At 40.1% G+C, this 20,238-nt stretch overlaps 1 long non-coding RNA gene across 2 annotated transcripts in view; it reads left to right on the top strand.

The window, feature by feature from the left end:
- The window catches only part of LOC150066707 (uncharacterized), a 507,115-nt gene that overhangs the window by 435,360 nt on the left and 51,517 nt on the right, over window positions 1–20,238 (top strand). The gene's annotated exons all lie outside the window — the stretch shown is intronic.

The following is a 20,238-nucleotide window of genomic DNA, read 5'->3' as shown; positions in this document are numbered from 1 at the left end:
TTAAGATTTTTTTTTCTTTTTTCTCAGTATTGAAATTTGAATGCATGGCCTTATACTGTTTAAGCCAGTTCTTTACCACTAAGACAGGTCAACTCATTGACTTTCTTATTTGATTTATTGAGCTCTTTGTTCTCAAAATCTCTGGTACTTTTTCAAAATACCTATCTCTTTGTAGAATATCATTGACATTCTTCATTGTATTACATTCTTCATTGTATTGCTAATTTCATTTAATTGTTTATCTTTATCCTTTTGGATCTCCATTGAAAATCATTCTTTAGAAGTCTTTATAAGAAAATTGTTCATATTCATTTCTTTGGACTCTTGTTATGATGGTCTGTGGTTTCACACGACCTTTCATTTGCCTGTGTGCACATCTGATGGATATCTCCCATCAAAACACTAACCAGAGCTGACCCTGCTGAGCTTATGAGACCGGAATATCAGATATTTTCAGGGTAGTATGGCAAATGACTTGGAATTGTATATCTCTAACACTTGTGGTATGGACTTTTTAATAAGCAGTTTTCTTGTATAGTTGCATCTTGGGGCATAAGTTCATTATGCTTGGTAATGCATTTAAGCTATTTGTCTCAAATCGATGAGTTTAAGCAGAATTAGATTCAATTACTTTATTTGACATAACAGTTGAGGCAGGCCTGGTAAGTACTGTGCAGTTACTCCCACTATAGGAATCTGGCCATCAGGTAAATGGAACTTCACAGACACTGCTGGTGATGGCGCCGTTATTTTTATGGCAGCCTCAGTGTGACGAGGGGCTTGGGTCATTTGTTATATGACCAGGGAGAGAGGAGGGACAGGAATCCCACTGTACCCTCTGTGGCATTTGAACCCACTGTTCAAGTGATATATAACCAGGCAGGAGTGGGGGTGGCCAATGGTGTCAACTGTACATGGTGATAAAAAAAGTTGTGATATTCCTGTAAGCTGCTCCTGTAGGAGCCTATCCAGGAGTGGGAGCTCAGGACCTCTGGCCTCATGTATCCTGGGACAGGGCACTAGAGCAGTATTGGAAAACTGGAGTGTGTTGTGGCTGATTTCAGGCAATATATTCCTGTGAGTCCACTCTTGGCTTCATGTGTCCTGGGTCAGGGGACTTTCTTCCTCCTTTCGGGAACAGCATGGTAGTGGAATGAAGCCAGCATGTAGCAGTTTATGTATGTGTGGTTCTTTAAGAGAGCGAGTTGGTGTGGCCTCCTTCTCCAAGGCAAAGCTGCTGTGTGTAGGGGGGAGGGGCGGAGGGCCTTTGGGGGTTGTAAAACTTTGCAATAGCTGGGATTCCCAGCATCCATGCTGACAGTGTTTGTTGTTTGTTGGGGCTCTTCCTCCCCTCGTCCTATTTATTCATCAGTTGCTGTGGATCTTTGTGGAGGAACAGGTGTGTGTTGGTGTTGGGTGTTTTTCTTCCATCATCCTTTGTTTTCTTTTTTTTTTTTTGCCAGTGCTGTGCTTGATCTCAGGACCTGAGTACTGCCACTTAGCTTTCTTGCTTGAGCCTTCCACTCAACTATTGAGCCACAGCTCTAATTCTGGCTTTTTGGAGATAAATCTCAAAAATTCACCTGCCTGGACTGGCTTTGACTCATTATCCTCAGATCTTAGCCCCTGAGTAGTTAGGGGTACTAGCATGATCCACCGATGCCTGGCTTTATACTGTCATTTTAATCTAAGGATTAAAATAGCGCAGAGCTCATTCTTTTTCTCTCTTTGTCTCTCTGTGTGTGAATTAGTGACTCAGTTCTCACAGAAAAAGTAATATAGAGAAATTTGAAATTATTGAATGAGAACATATACTATCAAGTGCCATTGTTGTAATATTGTTCTTTCTTAAAGATAAAAAGACAAAATAAAGCATTCCTACTATCAAAGAACATTTATCACTGAGACTTTGTCTTTTTTTCTATTTTTTAAATTTTCTTTCCTTATAATGATTCTGGAATTTGAATATAGGGCCTAACACTTGTAGACAAGTGCTTTATGTCCTACTTGAGCCATGTTCCCATCCATTCTCCATAAGGGTTTTGCACATTTTTCCAGGGCCAGCCTTAGACTGTGATCCTCCTATTTACCTCTTTATAACATGTAGGTAGGGTTCTGAGATATGTACCACCCTACCCAGCCCTTTTATCAAGATGGCATCTTGCTAATGTTTTGCCTAGACTACCTTTGAACCACAGTCTTCCCAAACTCTCTCATGAATAGCTGGTATTAGAGACTTAACACTGGGTTTGTGAATTTTTTTATTCTCCACAATCTAAAATTTTATGCAAAATGGTATACATTTTATACTCCTTTTGGGAGACAGAAAAAGACAATACTGTGTGCCATGCCAGTGTTGTCTGAGTACTTGTGCTGTAGAGCCAAAATAATAGCATTTTTTGGTCAGTTTCAACTTTTCCTTTTGAGATTCATAGTTTGGTAGAGCAAGAGTTGTTTATACCTACAACACAATATTTAACAGATGTGCTTGGTTGTCAGGACAAGCAGTATTGTACTGTTTCTAAACAGCATGTTAAGTTTTCTAGGAGTTTAAGTAGTTCAGGATGAGGACTTGGTAGCAATGGTACTTAGGTAACAAACTAACATGTGTTTACGTGTAGGTAGGCATTTGTTGTTTTAAGCAGCCACAGTCTAAACCACTTCAGATTCTGACCATCTGTGAAATCAATGGTTGTATTTTCTGGTGAAACTTCATTGAATGGCAGGGATTGAGGATGAGGAAGGCATAGAGGGTAAGGAAGTCAGGCCTGAATTGGCCCATTTCAGGATAATATTAAGGTGATTGTTTCCTAAGCTAAGTCTCTTCACAAAGTAAAGCTTTTACACAGAAGTATTATACTTAGAATTAAAAACAAAAATGCCGGAGGAAATAAAAGCATGACCTGGTCAAGAACCAAGAGGGGAAAATGAAAATTGGCTCAGTTAATATTAGAGTTAGACTTAAATTTCAGTAATTATATATAACACAAAGAATTTCAGAAGGACAGAAATACATTCTGCTAGACTCAAGTGAGAGTCTAGAAATGAAAAACAAACACTAAAAATCAACAGGTCAGTGAGCATATTTAACTGCACACAAGGTTCTGCTGAAGAAAATAAAATACTACTCAAAGGGAATACCCTGTCTAAAGAACAGAGAACAGAGAATAGATTACAAAGTTCAGGTAACATTAGAGACATATGGAAGTGTGTGTCGGGGGGGGGGGGAGCAGAGGGAGAGAGGTGAATAATACATGAGGAAAAAATACAGAATATAAATGAGAATGAGAGAAAAATTTAGTATTTGAAGGAATGAAATTTTTCTAAATGAGTGGAAGGTTGTCATACATGACTATAATTCCATCGCCCTAGAAGCTGAGGCAGAAGGGCTGAGAATCCCAGGCCAGCTGGAACTCGGTCTCCAAAAAGGCTGGAGGTGGTTGAGCCTTTGCCTATCAACTGTGAGGCCCCCTGTTCAGTGCAGTGGTCAGTCCTGGGGACTCAACACCTTGTTTGAGATTTAACTAGAATGCATACTACAAAGTGGATCAGATATTTAGCCATGACAATTATCAGGTAGAATATTAAATCATCAAGATCCAGTAGTTTAACTGTGAATTTAACTGTGTTTAAACCTAATCGTTTTGTATCTGGCATTCTTGTCTCATGGACCTATTATTCTGTTGGCAGTGGAATAAGTGAAAGTGCCTTTTTGTTTATTATCTTTGTTGTTAGTATCTAAAGTTCATAATTGGGTGTCTACAGAGGAAAAAGGGGGAACAGATAGCTTGCTTTTTCACTTGTTCACTTCTCATTCTAAAATTCTGTGCATGAATTAGGAATGGCATTGCTGAAAATGTATGATCCCAATTCATTGCAGTATGCTGATTCAAACCCTAAATCCTACCATGAGCTGTTATGCAGTATATTATAACATTGTACAGTAATGGTTAAAATTTGAGCTGTTCCCCTTTTATTATTGTGCTTTTATACTAGTCTTTTAAGTTTGTAACCACTTAAAATAGCAAAGCTCAAGTCTAACTGTAAATCTAGAAATCAGATAACATTTGCTAACACAGAAATTTTTTTCCTGTAGGACTTTGATGCCATTAGAACTAAAATCTTTAAGGTGATAATATGACTGTCTTCTGTTTGTCTGCTTAAAAAATTCCTACAAAGCCCTACCAGAAATACAGAACAGTGAGCTAGTTTTAGCATCTCTGAACTGAATTCTTTTCCAGGATAATGAAATTTCCTGTGAAGCATTTGGTGCTCTGGGATTCAAAAAGGTTATCAGCCAAGCATTTATAATAAAAGTCCTCACGGCTTTTCCCTCACATGTACTGGGAAGATGGGAGAGCTATCAGTTTGACATTTCTGTCAGAACTGGTATTTGAACCACTGGATGATTCTGACAAATGCCACTGCTGTCATTGGCTCAGTTTTAATTATACCTGACTGATGCTTTCAGTGGCAGCAAGCAGAAAACTTAATTAGTTGGAGTCCACAGCATGAGCTGGCTGGAGGATTCCCAAACAATATGTGGGCTTTTGGTGGGAAAAGAGACTACGTTTAAGCATGCCAGCCTTGGCAGAGATTCAAAAGATATTTCAACTACTTTTAGAACATACTACATTTACATATGCATTTTATAAGGAACTGAACAATATAGAATAATAGGTAAAATTAGCAGCTACAAAAGGTAAATAAAATGCCTATCTTCCATGAGGATTGACACAGAAAACACATATACACAACACATTGAAATCATTTTTCTTCAGCACAAACATGGTTATACACCTGTGTATGTCTGTGTATATGTGTGTACATGCATTCTCATGTACTGGCACTGGGGCTTGAACTCAGGGCCTGGGCGCTCACTCTCCTTAGTTTTTCGTTTATTTTTGCTCAAGTCTGGTACTCTACTACTTGAGCTACAGCTCTACTTCTAGTTTGTTGCTGGTTAATTGTCAATGAGAGTCTTGGGACTTCTCTTCACCTGGCTGGCTTTGAACCACAGCTCTCAAATCTCAACCTCCTGAGTAGCTAGGATTACTAACACCTGTTGATTTTAATGTTTTGAACCAATTTTATATTTATAGTGTTTGCTTTCTAGGTCTGAATGATACTCTTTTCTTTTAACTTTGTTTTCATTAACATGCATTAGCAGGCTGTGATATCAAACTATTAATATACTAGAATTAAACATTCATATGTCTCTCAACTACTGATTAGGAGAAGTTTCCTTGCCTTAGAAGTATCCTTGCCTTAAAAGTATTACTCTTTTAGGATCCACTACTCTTTTGCCCAACATTACAGAAAGGGATCTTATTTATTGTTACTCACTATGTAATCCAGGCCTCATTCACCCTACTTTTCAAATCTTGTGTGGATTTGGGGAGGCAATATTTGTCTTCATTCATACAAGTATAACTGTGTAGAAAGAATTGTGCTGAGTATTGACTTTTGTCAAACATAAAGGATGATATTGTACTTCATTTATAAATAAAATATGACAATGCCTGACAAGACTGACAGAACTTTCACCTTGATGACTCAGCCAGCACTCAGGATCTCCTGTTCCATTCTTGTCAGCTGTCTAGTTTCATTCTGCTGCTGCTGTCATGGCTGCCTGTAAATCCAGTGACTCCTCTGTAACCAAAAATTATTGGATACTGATTGACCACTTGGGTAATATAATAGCCCAAGGTGGGATTCTGCTTCTGAAGAAGGCCTGACACTGCGGGGAGAAGGGTTCCTGTGAGGATAGCTGTAAATTTCTTCCTTTCATGAATACTAAAATGTCACCACTTGGCCCAAGTTAACCCACCATACCCTGCAATCATTCACTGGCCTTAGAACAAGATCCAAGTATAATGTGGCAACTTTGGGGAAGAAATTTCAATTCAGTTGCTCAGGAAGAAATACTGGTTACCACAATGAGACAAAAGGAGGATAGTCTTAGGAGAGGATCACAAAGGCTGAGTAGCTATGTGCTCTTGATAATAGCAAATGATGTTTATCAAAATGAACTCCAAGAAATGGAAAAAGGGTCTTTTGTTATTTTGCTTCCCCCCCCTTGGCACCTATTTTGTATGTGAGTTTGTCTGTTTGGAGGAGGGCAAAAAGAGCACAGAAAACAAAGGGTAAACAGATACAGCAGTAATACTTACTAGACACTCACTAGATACAATACAACTTGTGTGTGTGTGTGTAGCATGGGGCAACCATGAGGGGAAAAACTGGGAGAAAATGAGGAAAGAGACGACGCTGTTGAGAAAGAAATGTATTCATCTAGCCGGGCTTAGAGGCTCACGAGTATAATCCTAGGTACTCAGGATGCTGAGATCAGAGGATCAAAATTCAGAGCCAGCCCAGGCACAAAAGGACCTAAGACTCTTATCTCCAATTAATCTCTACAAGAGGAAGTGGGGCATGGCTCAAGGGTAGGGCAGTAGTCTTGAGCTGAAGAGCTCAGGAACAGCACCTAGGCCTAGTTCAAGCCCCATGACCCACACATTAAAAAAATAATAATAGTAAAGAAATGTATTCTTCTGACTTAGGTAACTCTATCCCCTCTGTACTTTACAGTAATAAATAAAAAGGCACTATAATAATAAAAAGGAAATATTGTCAGGGCAAACTTGCTAATGAGTTGTACCTCAATATTTAGCAATATTGTAGCTAATTTGAAGCATTATTATTTTTCATGAGCACTTTGTTTTGGAATATAGCAGTCTTCTTGAAGACTGATATGATTAAGCAGTACTTAGCTGTTTTTTTTTCCTTCTCTCATTCAAAGTTTCTATCCCTTTACTTTTTGGACTCTGATGAGCTGAGGTTTCCATCCCCCTGGAAGCAGAATGGAATTAAAATTGGTACTTAAAGTTAAATGAGGTGAGGTTCCACGAATCAAGTAAATATAAAGTATTTAAAAGAAAATGCTTCTGATGACAGAAAAGTACAAAACTTGTTCCTGACATGAATAATTCACCAACTCTCGGATGGCATGTCACCTGCTAATGTGTATTTCTTGCCATTTAATAGTGGCTGTAGCTGAAGAAATATGGAAATTGGAATATTTTAATAACTTCTTTATGAAAGATGATGAGACTGCCTCAATGATTAAGAGGAAGATATGTTATAATGAACTAAAGCCACTCGAGTGTAAGGTAATTTTAATTCAAATCTCCATCTGCTTATGTATAATTAAGACTCATTTAACAAGTTAATGCCTAACAGAGAGAAGTGATAAGTTTGGTATTAAAGATCTTAAGAGAAGTAAATTAAACTGTCGGGATTGAACTGGTCTTTAGTTTTAATTTTCTTATACCTGAACCTTGATATGAATTTCAGGGTCCACTTCTTTATCTTCACTTTTACCTAAGCATGAAGCCAAAGATCAAAAGGGAGTAGAAAATAGAATATGCTTTCATATTGTAATTTTGGAGATCCCATCCTCTCTTTGGGTATGACAACATCTTGACTGACATGAATATTTATATACTTTATGCTTCTCTCAAGTTTGTATGCCATTAGGATGGTAGTTTCAAAGCCACAAAAATATTTATGCAGAGCTGAGATTGGCAGCAGGATTAAATAATCATACAAAAAATAAGAAAGCCTTTAAAGTGCCACAGAGGACTGTTTAGATCTGTAGTGAATTTCCTAAGCTTGTTGAGTGACTCGACTTCCTGCTCCATTCTTTCCTATTCTTACTGCTGTCATAAACGCAACATGGATCTTACTTGTCTTCTAGTGTGAGAATTCCCATTGTAAGACTCATTTAGGAAAAGATGGATGGGTGTGGTATCATCTGTTGCTTCTTAACACTTTCAGGATTCTATTCAAACAGGATATTTGAAAGTCCCTCTCTGCTTTCCCAGCTGGAGTCTTATGTCAGGGATTTGCAGCTGTGCTAAGGATGCTGTGGCCACAGTGTTGACCTCCATGTTCTTGCTCATTGTCACCTCTCACATATGACTTGTGTCGGGTCACCCAGAAGTGACAGCTTTGTAAGACATCATTTTCACAGATCACAGATTAATAGCTGAAACTTTTTGAATGCTGTCAAGAAATTCATAGCTTTAATCACCTTCTAAGATACATTGTCTGACTCATTTCTTATTTACAAGATAGAAAGCATCCTAGGGCTTACATGCTTTACTTGGCTGACTTTTAAAGGTGAACTCATTTGTGTAAGTTCACAAAGTTGGTGGAGAACTAGGTCTAGTGTGGGAAGAATGACAAAATGATAATGAAAGCATAAAATTTCTTCTTAGATCTACTGAAGCCACAGTATGCTATTTCATACAGGCAGGTACTATATACAGACTATATAAATAAAAATACTCCTATTCAGGCCTGGAATTTGACCTAGTAGTAGAGTGCTTGCTTAGCATGCACGAAGACCGGCTTCAGAGTACCATATACATAAGAAAAAGTCGGAAGTGGTGCTGAGGCTCAAGTGGTAGCGTTCTAGCCTTGAGAAAACCCAAAGACAGTGCTCAGACCCTGAGCTCAAGCCCCAAAGACTGGCAAAAATAATAATCCTATTCTTTGTCTCCTGTTACTTAGAAATGTATTTTTTTAATATGTTGAAGCAAAACCCATCTGAAGAATAATTTGGCCTAGTGCTGGTGACTGAGGCTTGTAATCCTAAGGAGGCTGACATCTGAGGTTTCTAGTTCAAAGCACGCTGGTCAGGAAACTGAGACTCTTCAATTAAATCAGCAAGAAACCATAAGAAGATTTGTGGCTCAAGTGGTAGAGTGCTGCCTTTTAGAGAGGAATGCCAAGCAAGAGCTTGAGGCCCTGAGTTCAAACCCACCTCCAAAAAAAATTAGCTAACATCCAGGGAATGTATACTGGTTTTTGTAGAAAGGATTTAGAAATTAGTCTCTCTAGCAAAGAGGACCAGCTATCACAAATGCCCACTAACTTCTTAAAGTTTTCTATCCACCTAGCAAATCTATGCTCAATGAGCTCATTTACTTCGAAACTTTCCCAAGACCTCCCTTGGTGCTTTAACTGGGGAAACTTCCCAGAGATAATGAGGCTTTTAAGCTTTTAAAAAATGCAACCTTTTTTCATAGTAATGGGCATTCTTATATGCCATTAAGAATGTGACTGTTAATAACTTCCTGGAGGGTATTTTAGTGCTATGATTGAACATTCTTAGAAATGATGATTTTCTTATAGGAGGCTCCAGGCTATTTATCCAGTTATTCAGATTAGTATATATGACTGTATCAACTAGTGTGTTTATCATGCCATTATTCATTATACCAACAGTAAACAAGAGAAAAGGGAAAGAAGAGCCTATTTAATGGCTGCTCTATCAGGGCTGGGGAACATCTGGCCCATGAGTTGCATGTGAATCCTTTAGTACATGACAGAAAGACATGAATGCTTATTATCAATACGCACCTGCACGTATTGATAATTTTGAATGGCCTCAATGATGTTATAAATATCCACTGGCTTTTGGCAGACTAAGGGTTCCTCACCTAAATACCAAAAATTATGCTTCATCCACATATTTGTTGTAATTGAAAAGTATATTAAGTAAATTGTTAACAATCAGGTTTACAATATATGTCATGTCATTGGACTTGGTAATAAAAACACAACTGGATGGAGACTTCTTCAAGATAGGTGTAGGAATGATGGCCTGATATAAGCTGACAACAGAAAGATAAGGAATCCAGGAATTTGTCACCCAAATGACCTTCATATGCATCCAGGATTAACTTTGTTACTAGTCATAACCAAAAACCATGAACTGCTGCCCTTTCCCCTGCTCCAGCCCCAGGCAGTAGAGCTGAGAGGACTTTATACCTAAAGGGGAGTAGGGCATAAAACTACACAGACTGGGCTGTGACCTGGACCGTAGTGCCAGGCCCACTGTGTTGGGACCAAATCCATGATAGAACTCAAGGTTCCATCTGTAGGCAAGAGCCCACAGCTCTAGACAGACCTATGCAGCAGTGTAGCCCACTTCAGTTCTGCTCACATCAGTTCTGCCAGAGGAGACTGGGGAATATCTACTGTCCACCTATATCGACATGTCCTACTGTGAGCAACATGTTATACAATGTGGGGCACGTTACATCAAGGGTAAAAGGCCTACCTCATGGCCCAGTGCTCACTTCCTGGTTTTGGAGATCCAACCTGCCTGTCTCCTGGTTGGGAGGTTTGGCTGTGGTTTGTGATGTAAAGTAAGGCTACCTCAAACCCATGGATTGGCCCTGCTGCCCTCTCTGACCGCACCTACCTCCCCCTGTCCTGCCTACTTCTATGCTAATAGATTCCTGCTTCTTACTTTAGCCCCTGGTATTTTCCCATTAAATGAGTCTGCCTTGATATTCTCCCTGGTGCGTCTGTGTCTTCCCTCTGAAGAGGGAGGGCTGGGTGAAGGCCGCCAGCCGGCCCTATCCTTTCTCGGTCTTGTCTTAGTCGGCGCATGTTCTCTTTGCCCTTCCTGCTGGTCAGGAGGCAAAGAGTGCCAAAAACCCCGACAATACAATACCTGACAAGCTTTATTTCTGCTGACCATTACTTGTGCTCGGACAGTGCTCATACTTTGTTCTTTGTTCTCTTTGCCCTTCCTGCTGGTCAGGAGGCAAAGAGTGCCAAAAACCCCGACAATACAATACCTGACAAGCTTTATTTCTGCTGACCATTACTTGTGCTCGGACAGTGCTCATACTTTGTTCTTTAAGAAGGTGGCTGGTTTCAACTCTGGTTGCTTTTGGGCTAGGTATAGTGTAAATAAAGTTAAGGATGATGTTTTTCCTAAAAAAGAATTAGCACATTATGCTTTATGTAATCTGAATCTTGGCTTGCATAGTATAGAGACATGGTAAGGTTTATCAGTGTTTCTGATTGGTTTTCTTATTAAAACATGGACCTGTTATAATAATCTTTATAGTCATCCAGTGCTATCACACTTCACATTCTTTGTGAGTTCTTTACTTGTAGAGAAATGTAGGGACCTACTTGATTCCAGAAAACATTACTTTCAACAGATTAAGAAATCCCAAGCATCCACAAGCCATCCCTCCCTTCCATCTGCTCACATAGCTGATGTCTCATTTTTCTAGTTTCAAGAAAGGTCCTGGATATGTTCACACACAAACAAGTCCTTTCCTCCTAGACTCTTGTAGATCTGTTTACTAGGGCTAGACCTAGGATCAACAAGAATGTTTGCTTGTAGCCCAATCCAGGAGAACAGAACTTGCTTTAAATAAAACAGTCTTTAAGTAAAAGGAATTTGCTTTAAGTAAAACAATTCAGTAAGGACGACGATAAAGCTGCAAATGAGGCAATGTAGAAATTGGGAACTGGAGGACTCCACTACCACCCTTAGACTGTATTTTAGGTGTAGAGGGGTCACCATTAGTTGGTGTGATCTGGGGCTGTGGTCTGCTTGTCTGTGGGAGCTGTGGATGGAGAGGGAAGAGGGGAAATGGTTTCTTCTGGCGATGCTGCTCCAGGCAGAATGTGAGCAGCCAGAGGCGACGAACAGTGGCCCATTGAAGCTTGAGTTTGGTGTCTTCTCTTTCCCTCTGGGGGACTAGAGGGGCCCTATTCATGTGTTCACATGCCACATGTTTTTGCAGGATTGGTCAAAATGAAGACATTGTAAAATTGACTGCTATGTGTTTCTACTTGACTTTCTTTCATTCTCACTCTTCTTGTATCTTGTGATGACAGGCTAGCCATGAGCATTTTGAATGTTTATTTTGGTTTACTGGAGTACATGTGTGTCAGTTACTTATCCATAGTATTAGGTTACTTTTGCCTATCCTGATATAAAGGGTTTTAAGAATCTCTTATCCTAGAAACAAAAGCCATATAATGAGTGATTGTTGTCCTTAATGTACTATCTCTCATCTTTTTTGCTGTTCCTTGGTTATTTCATATTGTTATAGTATTTCTCCTGGTTATCTGATATATTGTATATATACGTATTTGGTTATTTGAAGTCAGATAGGGAAGGGAGGAAAACAAGATGAGGGGCTGCGGTGGTGGGAGGGAAATGGGGACCAAGACACGAGAAAGGGTATCAATGTATGTGAAGTAATGCACCTTCTATCTGGCGAATATAATGTAAGCCTTCTATTAATTATAATAAAAATATGTGAAAAAAGAATCTCTTATCCTATCTTGTCTATAAATAAAAAGCTGTAGAGTTGGTAATCATAGTATACAGTGGATTTGTCAATATTTCCTGCCAGTGAAAGTATGTGTATAATAGTGAAAAAGCAAGGGCCAGAAACAGAGTTAGAAACAAATTTTGAATTCACGTAAAGAAGGAACTTGGATGTTACAGTGTTCAACACGTCCTACAGATTTACAACACTGCCAGTAATGACTTGAGAAGAACAAATATTTTAAACTGTCCGTATAATCAAAGAATTGGTGAACTGTGACAAAGGAAAGATTGACTTATCTTTTCATTCTCTCCAGATAAATAATTACAAGACAATGGTCATTTAAAGAGATGATTAGTGATGGGCCAGGAGAATAGCCTAGTGGTAGAGTGCTAGCCTAGCATGCAGGGCTCAATTCCCTGGTAGCACATACTCAGAAAAAGCCAGAAGTGCCGCTGTGGCTCAAGTGGCAGAGCACTAACCTTGAGCACAAAGTGCCCAAGAACAGTGCCTAAGCCCTGAGTTCAAGCCCCAGGACTGACAGAAAAAAAATTAGTAGGCAGCTCTAAACCCAGGAATAATAGATATTAACCATGTGTATTTGGTAGATGGTGCAAAAAAAAAACTATTCAAAAGTTTTGTAATATGATTGATAGTTGATTGCTATGACTGATAATTGCAAACTTTTCAAAATTTACAGTTGTTCACATTTCCTTGTCATATTCTAAATTTTTATTTTTATACCAAATTTTGAATGCAAAATAACTGCTTCCTGTTCTTGCAGCCACATTCTGTTAGTGTCACCCATTGACTGTACCCTACTTGCCTGGATATTTATTATCATAAGTATATTGATCTGTTACCCATTTATACATATTATTTTATCTGACATTAGGTTATTGGAATTGATGTCTCTAATATCTTAGTGTGTAATTTCATACCTGAGTGTCTCTACCTCTTTACCATAACTCTACTTTGAAACATGTGCACCTGGGATTTCGATGGATACTATCCTCCATAGACATGGCACACTTTTGACCTCTACCTACAGAGTGTGGAAGGATCTGCTTCTCCTATTTCCTGGTACACATTTCTCCCTCTCATCTGCTGACCTTATACTTTGTGTCCTAACTCTTTTATTTATTGATTAAAAAGGCATGCTATCTCTTTAACAAAAGCCAGCCTGAGTAGGAAAGTCTGTGAGACTCATCTCCTTTATAACAGAAAAGTCAGAAATAGAGTGAGGCTCAATACAAGAAAAGTCAGAAATAGAGTGAGGTTTGAGTGGTAGAATATAAGCCTTGAGCAAAACAAGGGAAAACACCCAGGCCTTGAATTCAAGCCCTACCCAGGACCAGCACAAAGGAAAGAAAAATGAAGAAAAAGGAACAGAGAGAAGAGAAAGAGAAAAAGACGGAAGGAGGAGGGAAAGTGGGGGAGGGGGATGGGGGCAGGGAGAAGAAGGGAGAGACAGGGATAAAGAGGAAACTTTGGCGTAGACTAATAGGGAATCATATTAGGAAAAGCAAGTCTGTACTATTGATGTAAATAAGGCTCAAAACTGATAAATCTCTGAAAACAATTTTTCCCATAACTGAGATGTAAAAACTGGAACTGAGAGGCCGGGAGTTTGGTCTAGTGGCAGAGTGCCTGCCTAACATGCACAAAGACCCAGGTTTGATTCCTCAGTACCACATACATACAAAAAAAGCCAGAAGTGATGTTGAGGCTCAAGTGGTAGAGCTCTAGCCTTGAGAAAGTCCAGGGACAGTGCTCAGGCCCTGAGCTCAAGCCCAGGACTGGAAAAAAAACAAGTTCCAAGGGGTTATATTTATTGTTTAAAGACTGTGTGTGTGTGTGTGTGTGTGTGTGTGTGTGTGTGCACATGTGCATGCACATGTGTGTACCTGAGCACTGTCCCTTAGTTTTTTTCTGAGGGCTGGCACTCTATCCCTTACTTACAGGTGTGAGGCACCAATGCCCTGCAGTATAATTATTTTATAGCAGTTGATAGCTTTCTTATTTTTTCCATTTGCATATATCCCTGTTTGCTCCACTAGTACATGATAAATCCAAAGATAGCTACCTAATAAATTATGGAGCTCTGAACCAAAGGGGAATTTTGGACTAAAATGATATCAATATTGAGAATGTTAGAAATTAAATGAGCACTGGAGGTCATTCATTCCTGTGTTTACATTTTATAAGTAGTCACAAAAGGAGACTTAAGTACCACAGGCAACCTTCTTGTGATCACAGAACTGATGGCAGTTTGTCTTTTGGGAAATCATGGCTGAAGGCTGTGAGGTCCTGAGAAGCTTTGCAGAGATGGCGACCGGCCACACCAAGTCCTTGCTCCTCCCAGTTAGCCTTTCTGGTCTCCTCACTGGCTCTGTCCCTCTGCACTTTCTGCACTCTAAATAGAGGTAATTTCATCTCCCAAGGCAAGCTTATTAATGACCCATGCGAAGATCCAACACCGTGAATGTTTTGGGCTCTCAAACACATTTTCTTCTCTTGAGTGCTTTGCACTGTGCTATTTCTTTGTGCATTCCACACAACACATTTCAATACTTATTGATTTCCTGATTAGTGTTCTGTTTCAAAAATGAAGCCAGGCTGAATTGACTGGACACAAATAGACATCAATACTCTGGTCACTGACCCCACCATAATGAGGACACCAGGCAAGGGCTGTTTTCCTGACACATTTCAGTAAGCTCAGACTAGACTCACAAATATTCCTAGACAGGTTTGGGCAGTTGTATCTCTTTCAGCCTGTTCTCATCCCTATCAGGGAGGTGAAGCTGACACAAAGTTGTATTAATTCCCTATTTAAACACTCGAGAATTGAATATCCAGCAGCAATGATATTTCCCATAAAAACACCATGCCTGGCCTCATATTTGAGGCCCTAAATACTGAAGAGGCCGAGGTCTGAGGATCAAAGTTTGTAGCTAGCCCAGACAAAACAAGTTCATGAGGCTCCTATCTTCAGTTAACCAGCCAAAAGCCTGGAAATGGAAGGAAGTGTGCTCAGGGGGTAGAGTGCTATCCTTGAATAACAAAAAAAGCCAAGCAAGAACAAGAGGCCCTGATATCAAGCCCTAGTATTACACAAAAAAATCAACATTAGAAGAAAACACTAGGCTTTAGAGATCCCTGAGATTGTGTGAATGGATATGTGAGAAGCCCTAGGCTCTAGAGATCCCTGAGATTGTGTGAGTGGGTATGTGAGAAGTCCTAAACAACAGCATTGTGCTGTTATTACTTGCTGGTTAACAGGAGACAACTCAATGTCTGGTTAAAAATCAAAATCTCAGCCAGGCACAGAGGGCGCATGTCTGTGATTGTAGCTACTCTGGAGGCTGAGATCTTAGGTTCAATATTTGAAGCCAGTCTAGGCAGAAAATTAAATACCAAAAAGCCAAAAGTGGTACTGTGGCTCAAATAGTAAGAGCACTAGGTCTTGAGCAAAAGCAGCTCGGGGATAGGACCTGAATTCAAGGCTCAGTTCTTGGCACGTACACAAAAATTAACAGCTAGTATGTGTTGAGTGCCCACACTGATTTAGCTTCCTTGTATACATTACCTCATTTAATTCTCAGCCTGTGAGAAAGGCTGTATTTATCCCTGCTGTTCTGAGCAGCAGGAAGATTAAACAACTTGCCTCAGATTACAATCCTGTGAAAATGGCAGCGCTTCCAGGTGGTAACTAGTAAATACTAAGTTACAAATGTGTGGCTCTGGTGGCTCACAATTGTAACCCTAGCTGCTCAAGAGGCTCATCTCCTGAGAGGTTTGCAGTTCAGAGCTAGCCAGAGCAAGAAAGTCTGCGAGGCTCTGACCTCCAATTAAACACCAAAATAGGTGAAGATGTGGTGCAAGTAGGATGGTCGGCGGGTTAGCCCTGAGCTCAAAAGCTTAGGGTCAGTGTTCAGGCCCTGTGTTCAAGCTTCAGGACCCTCCCCTCCCCCATGTAGTTAGACATTGAATAAGAAGCAGGACTCTAGTTTGTTAATGGTTGGTAAATCAAACAGGAGTGGAATTTGTTGGAACGTGGCAAACCGTGGCTGGGCCAGGTGGATAATCAGTGGCACCTGATAGCCTGGAGCAGCTGTTCAGTGAAGTGGAAGAAAACCCAGGAGAGCATCTTTGGCAGTGGTTCTAAATGTTTTGTCTTTCGCATGTGTATGTCCTGTTTTGCGAGCACCGTATGTGGAGAGGCTCTCCTTTCTGTGTATGGACATCACCTCTTCGTTGAGAATCATCTAGGTGTGGATGTGTGGGTTTAATTCTGGGTTCTCCATTCTGATCAGTTATTCTCTCTCTTTCTTTGATGGAGTCATGTACTGAGCAGCGGCCAGGTTTGCCACCAGGTTTGCAAGGTAGCTGCCCCTTGGGCCATTGCGTGGCATATCTGCGGGGGTCCCCAAGCAAAACGCAGAGGGAGGTCCAGATTCTACCAGTACACCTCCCTCTCAAGCTGGCTCCTACTTACAGCTCAAGGATTTGCTGGGAGGTGATGGGTGAGCCTTTACCATACTAAGACCCTGGGAAGGTTACTCATCCAATTGGGGTACAGGTCTGTGTCTCTTTGCAATGGCTTGGACTTCTGATATCAATTCTGAGAGTGTTGGCACTCACTGTTCACTTTGAAGATTTTGTCTCCCTTAGCGGTGGATCCAGGTCAAGGATGTTTTGTTTCTCCTCTGCTGGTGTCCCTGTATCTGACTCTTAGGAGGTCCCAGTGCCTGTGCTGCTCACATCCGCTCTTGCCCTTCCAGTGCCTTCAGTCTGTAGCTGCATTCTTCATGGTTTGCTTTCTCTCCATGGAGGAGCAGGTGCATGCTAGGAGCAGCTTCTATTCAGCCATGTTCCCATCCATACGTATTTCTAGAGCTTAAGAATCAACATCGGCAGAGGTGAGGCTCAAGTCTTCCTTGGAGTAAGATCTGCTTTTTATGTAAGTTTCTCAGAAGCGAATTAATCAATGAACCCATTGCAGTATTAAAAGGTATTAATTGAAACTGGGTATTGATGGCTCATATCTATAATCCTAGCTACTCCAGAGGCTGAGATCTGAGAATTGAGGTCCAAAGATAGCCAGGAAGGACAAATGTTGGAGATTTTTATATCCAGTTAAACATGAAAAAGTTGGAAGTAGAGGTGTAGAGGTAGAGAACCAGCAAGTGGGTGAAAAAGCTGAGCAAGAGCACCAGGCCCTGGTGCAACAGACCTGGCACCAAAAGAAAATCTCTCTCTCCTGTTTTTCTCTCTCTTTCTCTGTCCCCATATTTATGTGCATATATAATATATATGTGCAGATAGAGAAATAGAAATTATTTAATACTTATATATTGCATGATATTAGTTACATTCATAATCATTAATGAGTGTTAAATAACAACTGATTAGTAATAAAATAATGAAATACAAAATATAATTGAATTTTAATGAAAGTGTAAAGGAAAAATATCTTAAAAGAATATCATATGAGCTGGGTGCCAGTGGCTCAGACCTGTAATCCTAGCTACTCAGGCTGAGATCTGAGGATCAAGGTTCAAAGCCAACCCAGGTACAAAAGAACCTGAGACACTTATCTCCAATTAACCTCTAACAAACAGGATGTGGGGCTTGGATCAAGTGTAGGGTGGTAACCTTGAGCTGAAGAGCTCAGGGACAGGCCAAGTTCAAGCCCCATGATGCACACACACACAAAGAATATCCCATGAGTTATTTACCAGAGCAGTTTCTCAATGTCTAAGTTGGAAGTACCTCAAGGAGATTTGTGCCTCAAAGTGTAAAATTGGGCTGAGTTTGAACAACAGAAATCCTTGACTAACAGACTGAGAAACTCAGCTTTTTGTCCTTTGTTCAGGAAACGGCCCTGTATAGCTCAAGTAAGGAAAGTGATTTGGACCAGCACTTGCACCATGTACAGAACTGCCTAGAAAGGAAGCAAGGAGATGGTGGCATTCCAGCCTCCAGGCTTTGTGAATGTTGTGCCACAATGTGAAGAAGAGTTAATGGTCCTCTGTGAAGGATGAATAAGCTCAGGAGAGAAGTCTGAGAAAGCAAGGGACTAGTAGGGCCATCCAGGGGCAAGACTTTAGGCTGAAGCTCATGAGAGGAAGGAAAAGCTGGAGTCTAGTTGGAAGGCAGAGACATACTCTCTTCAGCGTGTCACAAACTTGGAATGTGACCACAGAAAGACAGGATTTTTCCCTCACCCCCAAATTGTGTTCAGAAAGGGACAGTGTAGGTTAGGTACCTGTGGCTCACATCTGCAATCCTAGCTCCTTAGGAGAGTAACCTCAGAGATTATGGTTCAAAGCCAGCCCAGACAGAAAACTCTGACATTCTCATCTTCAGTTGACAGCTTAGAAGCTGAAAGTGGAGCATGTCTCAAGTGGTGGAGAGCTGACCTTGAATGAAAAAGCTCAGGGCAGCACCTAGGCCTTGAGGTAGGACTGGCACAAAAAGCTTTAGGTAGGACTGGCACAAAAAGAAAAAGAGGGAAGAGGAAAAGAGAGTGTGAGAAAGAAGGTGGGAGGGACATAAGGATATGATGGGGAAGTAATACTGTCTGCCTTCCTAAGTCCTCAGCATATGAGTCAAACACTCATAATTGAAAAAGAAATGGGGAGCCGGGAGTTTGGCCTAGTGGTAGAGTGCTTGCTTAGTATGCACAAAGACCGGGGTTTGATTTCTCAGTACTATATACATAGAAAAAGCTGGAAGTGGTGCTGTGGCTCAAGTGATAGAGTTCTATCCTTGAGAAAACCCCAAGACAGGCAAAAAAAATTTTTTAAGGGATTGGAACAGTAAGCATAAATGAAATATTTTCTTTACATTCACCTTTTTCTTTTGATCTGAACTTTAACCAGTTTTTCTTTGCTGAACAATACTCAGCCTATAAATGTTTAGCATATAAATAAGTTGTGCAGAATGTTAAACTAGAAGTTTTCAGATTTTGACTATGTCTTGTTGATGCTGCTTCTGCTGCTGCTTTTGAGCCAGCAAAACAGAAATAATAGAAGTTGTTTGTGTGTTGAATTCAGGACTGGACTCTGTCTCTGAGCTTTTACACCTAAGACTAGCCTCTACTACATGAGACATAGCTCACTTCTGGCTTTTTGGTTTTCAGTTGGCAATATGAGTCTTGGACTTTCTTGCATGGGTTGGCTTTGAACTGCAGTCCTCATAGCCTGCTGCACAGTGGGGATTATAGATGTGAGCCACCAGGGCCCAGATGATGGTTTTTGTTGTTGTAAGAGAAGTTTTGTAAAAGTATATGAACACAGACATGAAAAATTTTTAAAAATTGGCAAGCATACTTGGTGCTAAAACTAAACTAAATTTTGGGAAGATTATATTGTGTATTTTCACATCAGGAAAATCTATGTATTGTTTCAAGTTGTATGCAAGGTATGAGCAATAATCATATGCATTGGATCAGGAAATAACTGAACTCTGAAGGCATTCTTATTTAAAATGAGATCAAATTGGGCACAATTCCTCATAACTGTAATTCTTATTGCCCAGAATGCTGAAATCTGAAGATTATAGTTCAAAGTCACCCTGTTCAGAAAAGTCTGTGAGACTTGTATATCTATTTCTAATTAATCACCAAAAATCTGGATGTGGAGCTATTGCTCAAGTAATAGAGTGCCAGATTTGAGTGAAAAAGCTAAAGGATAGAACCAAGGTCCTGAGTTCAAGCCTCAGTACTGTCACCAAAAAGAAAAACAAAAAGGAAAAGATTACATACACTGGGGATTTGATCGCAGCCTCCAAATATGAATAGGATACAATTCAGTCTATCCTCAATATAGAGTGAATATGGAGTGAATTAGAATAAATTTGGAGGAAACTAGTTTTTGCAGTCACGGTCAATTAAAATGCCTTCTATGTCAGTTTATTAAATGGTACAATTGGCAGATGATAGACATTTTTAAAACTCTAGCTTTTCATCATAGATGCACATAAACCATATTCTATGGCAGTCAATCATAATGCCTCTAGAGTGAAAGGCAAGATCAACTGTGCATGCAAACATGAGTTTGAATAAATTTTA

Source organism: Megascapheus bottae, chromosome 2, assembly GCF_031878675.1.
Source record: "Megascapheus bottae isolate mThoBot1 chromosome 2, mThoBot2.hap1, whole genome shotgun sequence".
Taxonomy (NCBI): Eukaryota; Metazoa; Chordata; class Mammalia; order Rodentia; family Geomyidae; genus Megascapheus; species Megascapheus bottae.
This window is presented reverse-complemented; position numbering and strand designations above follow the sequence as displayed.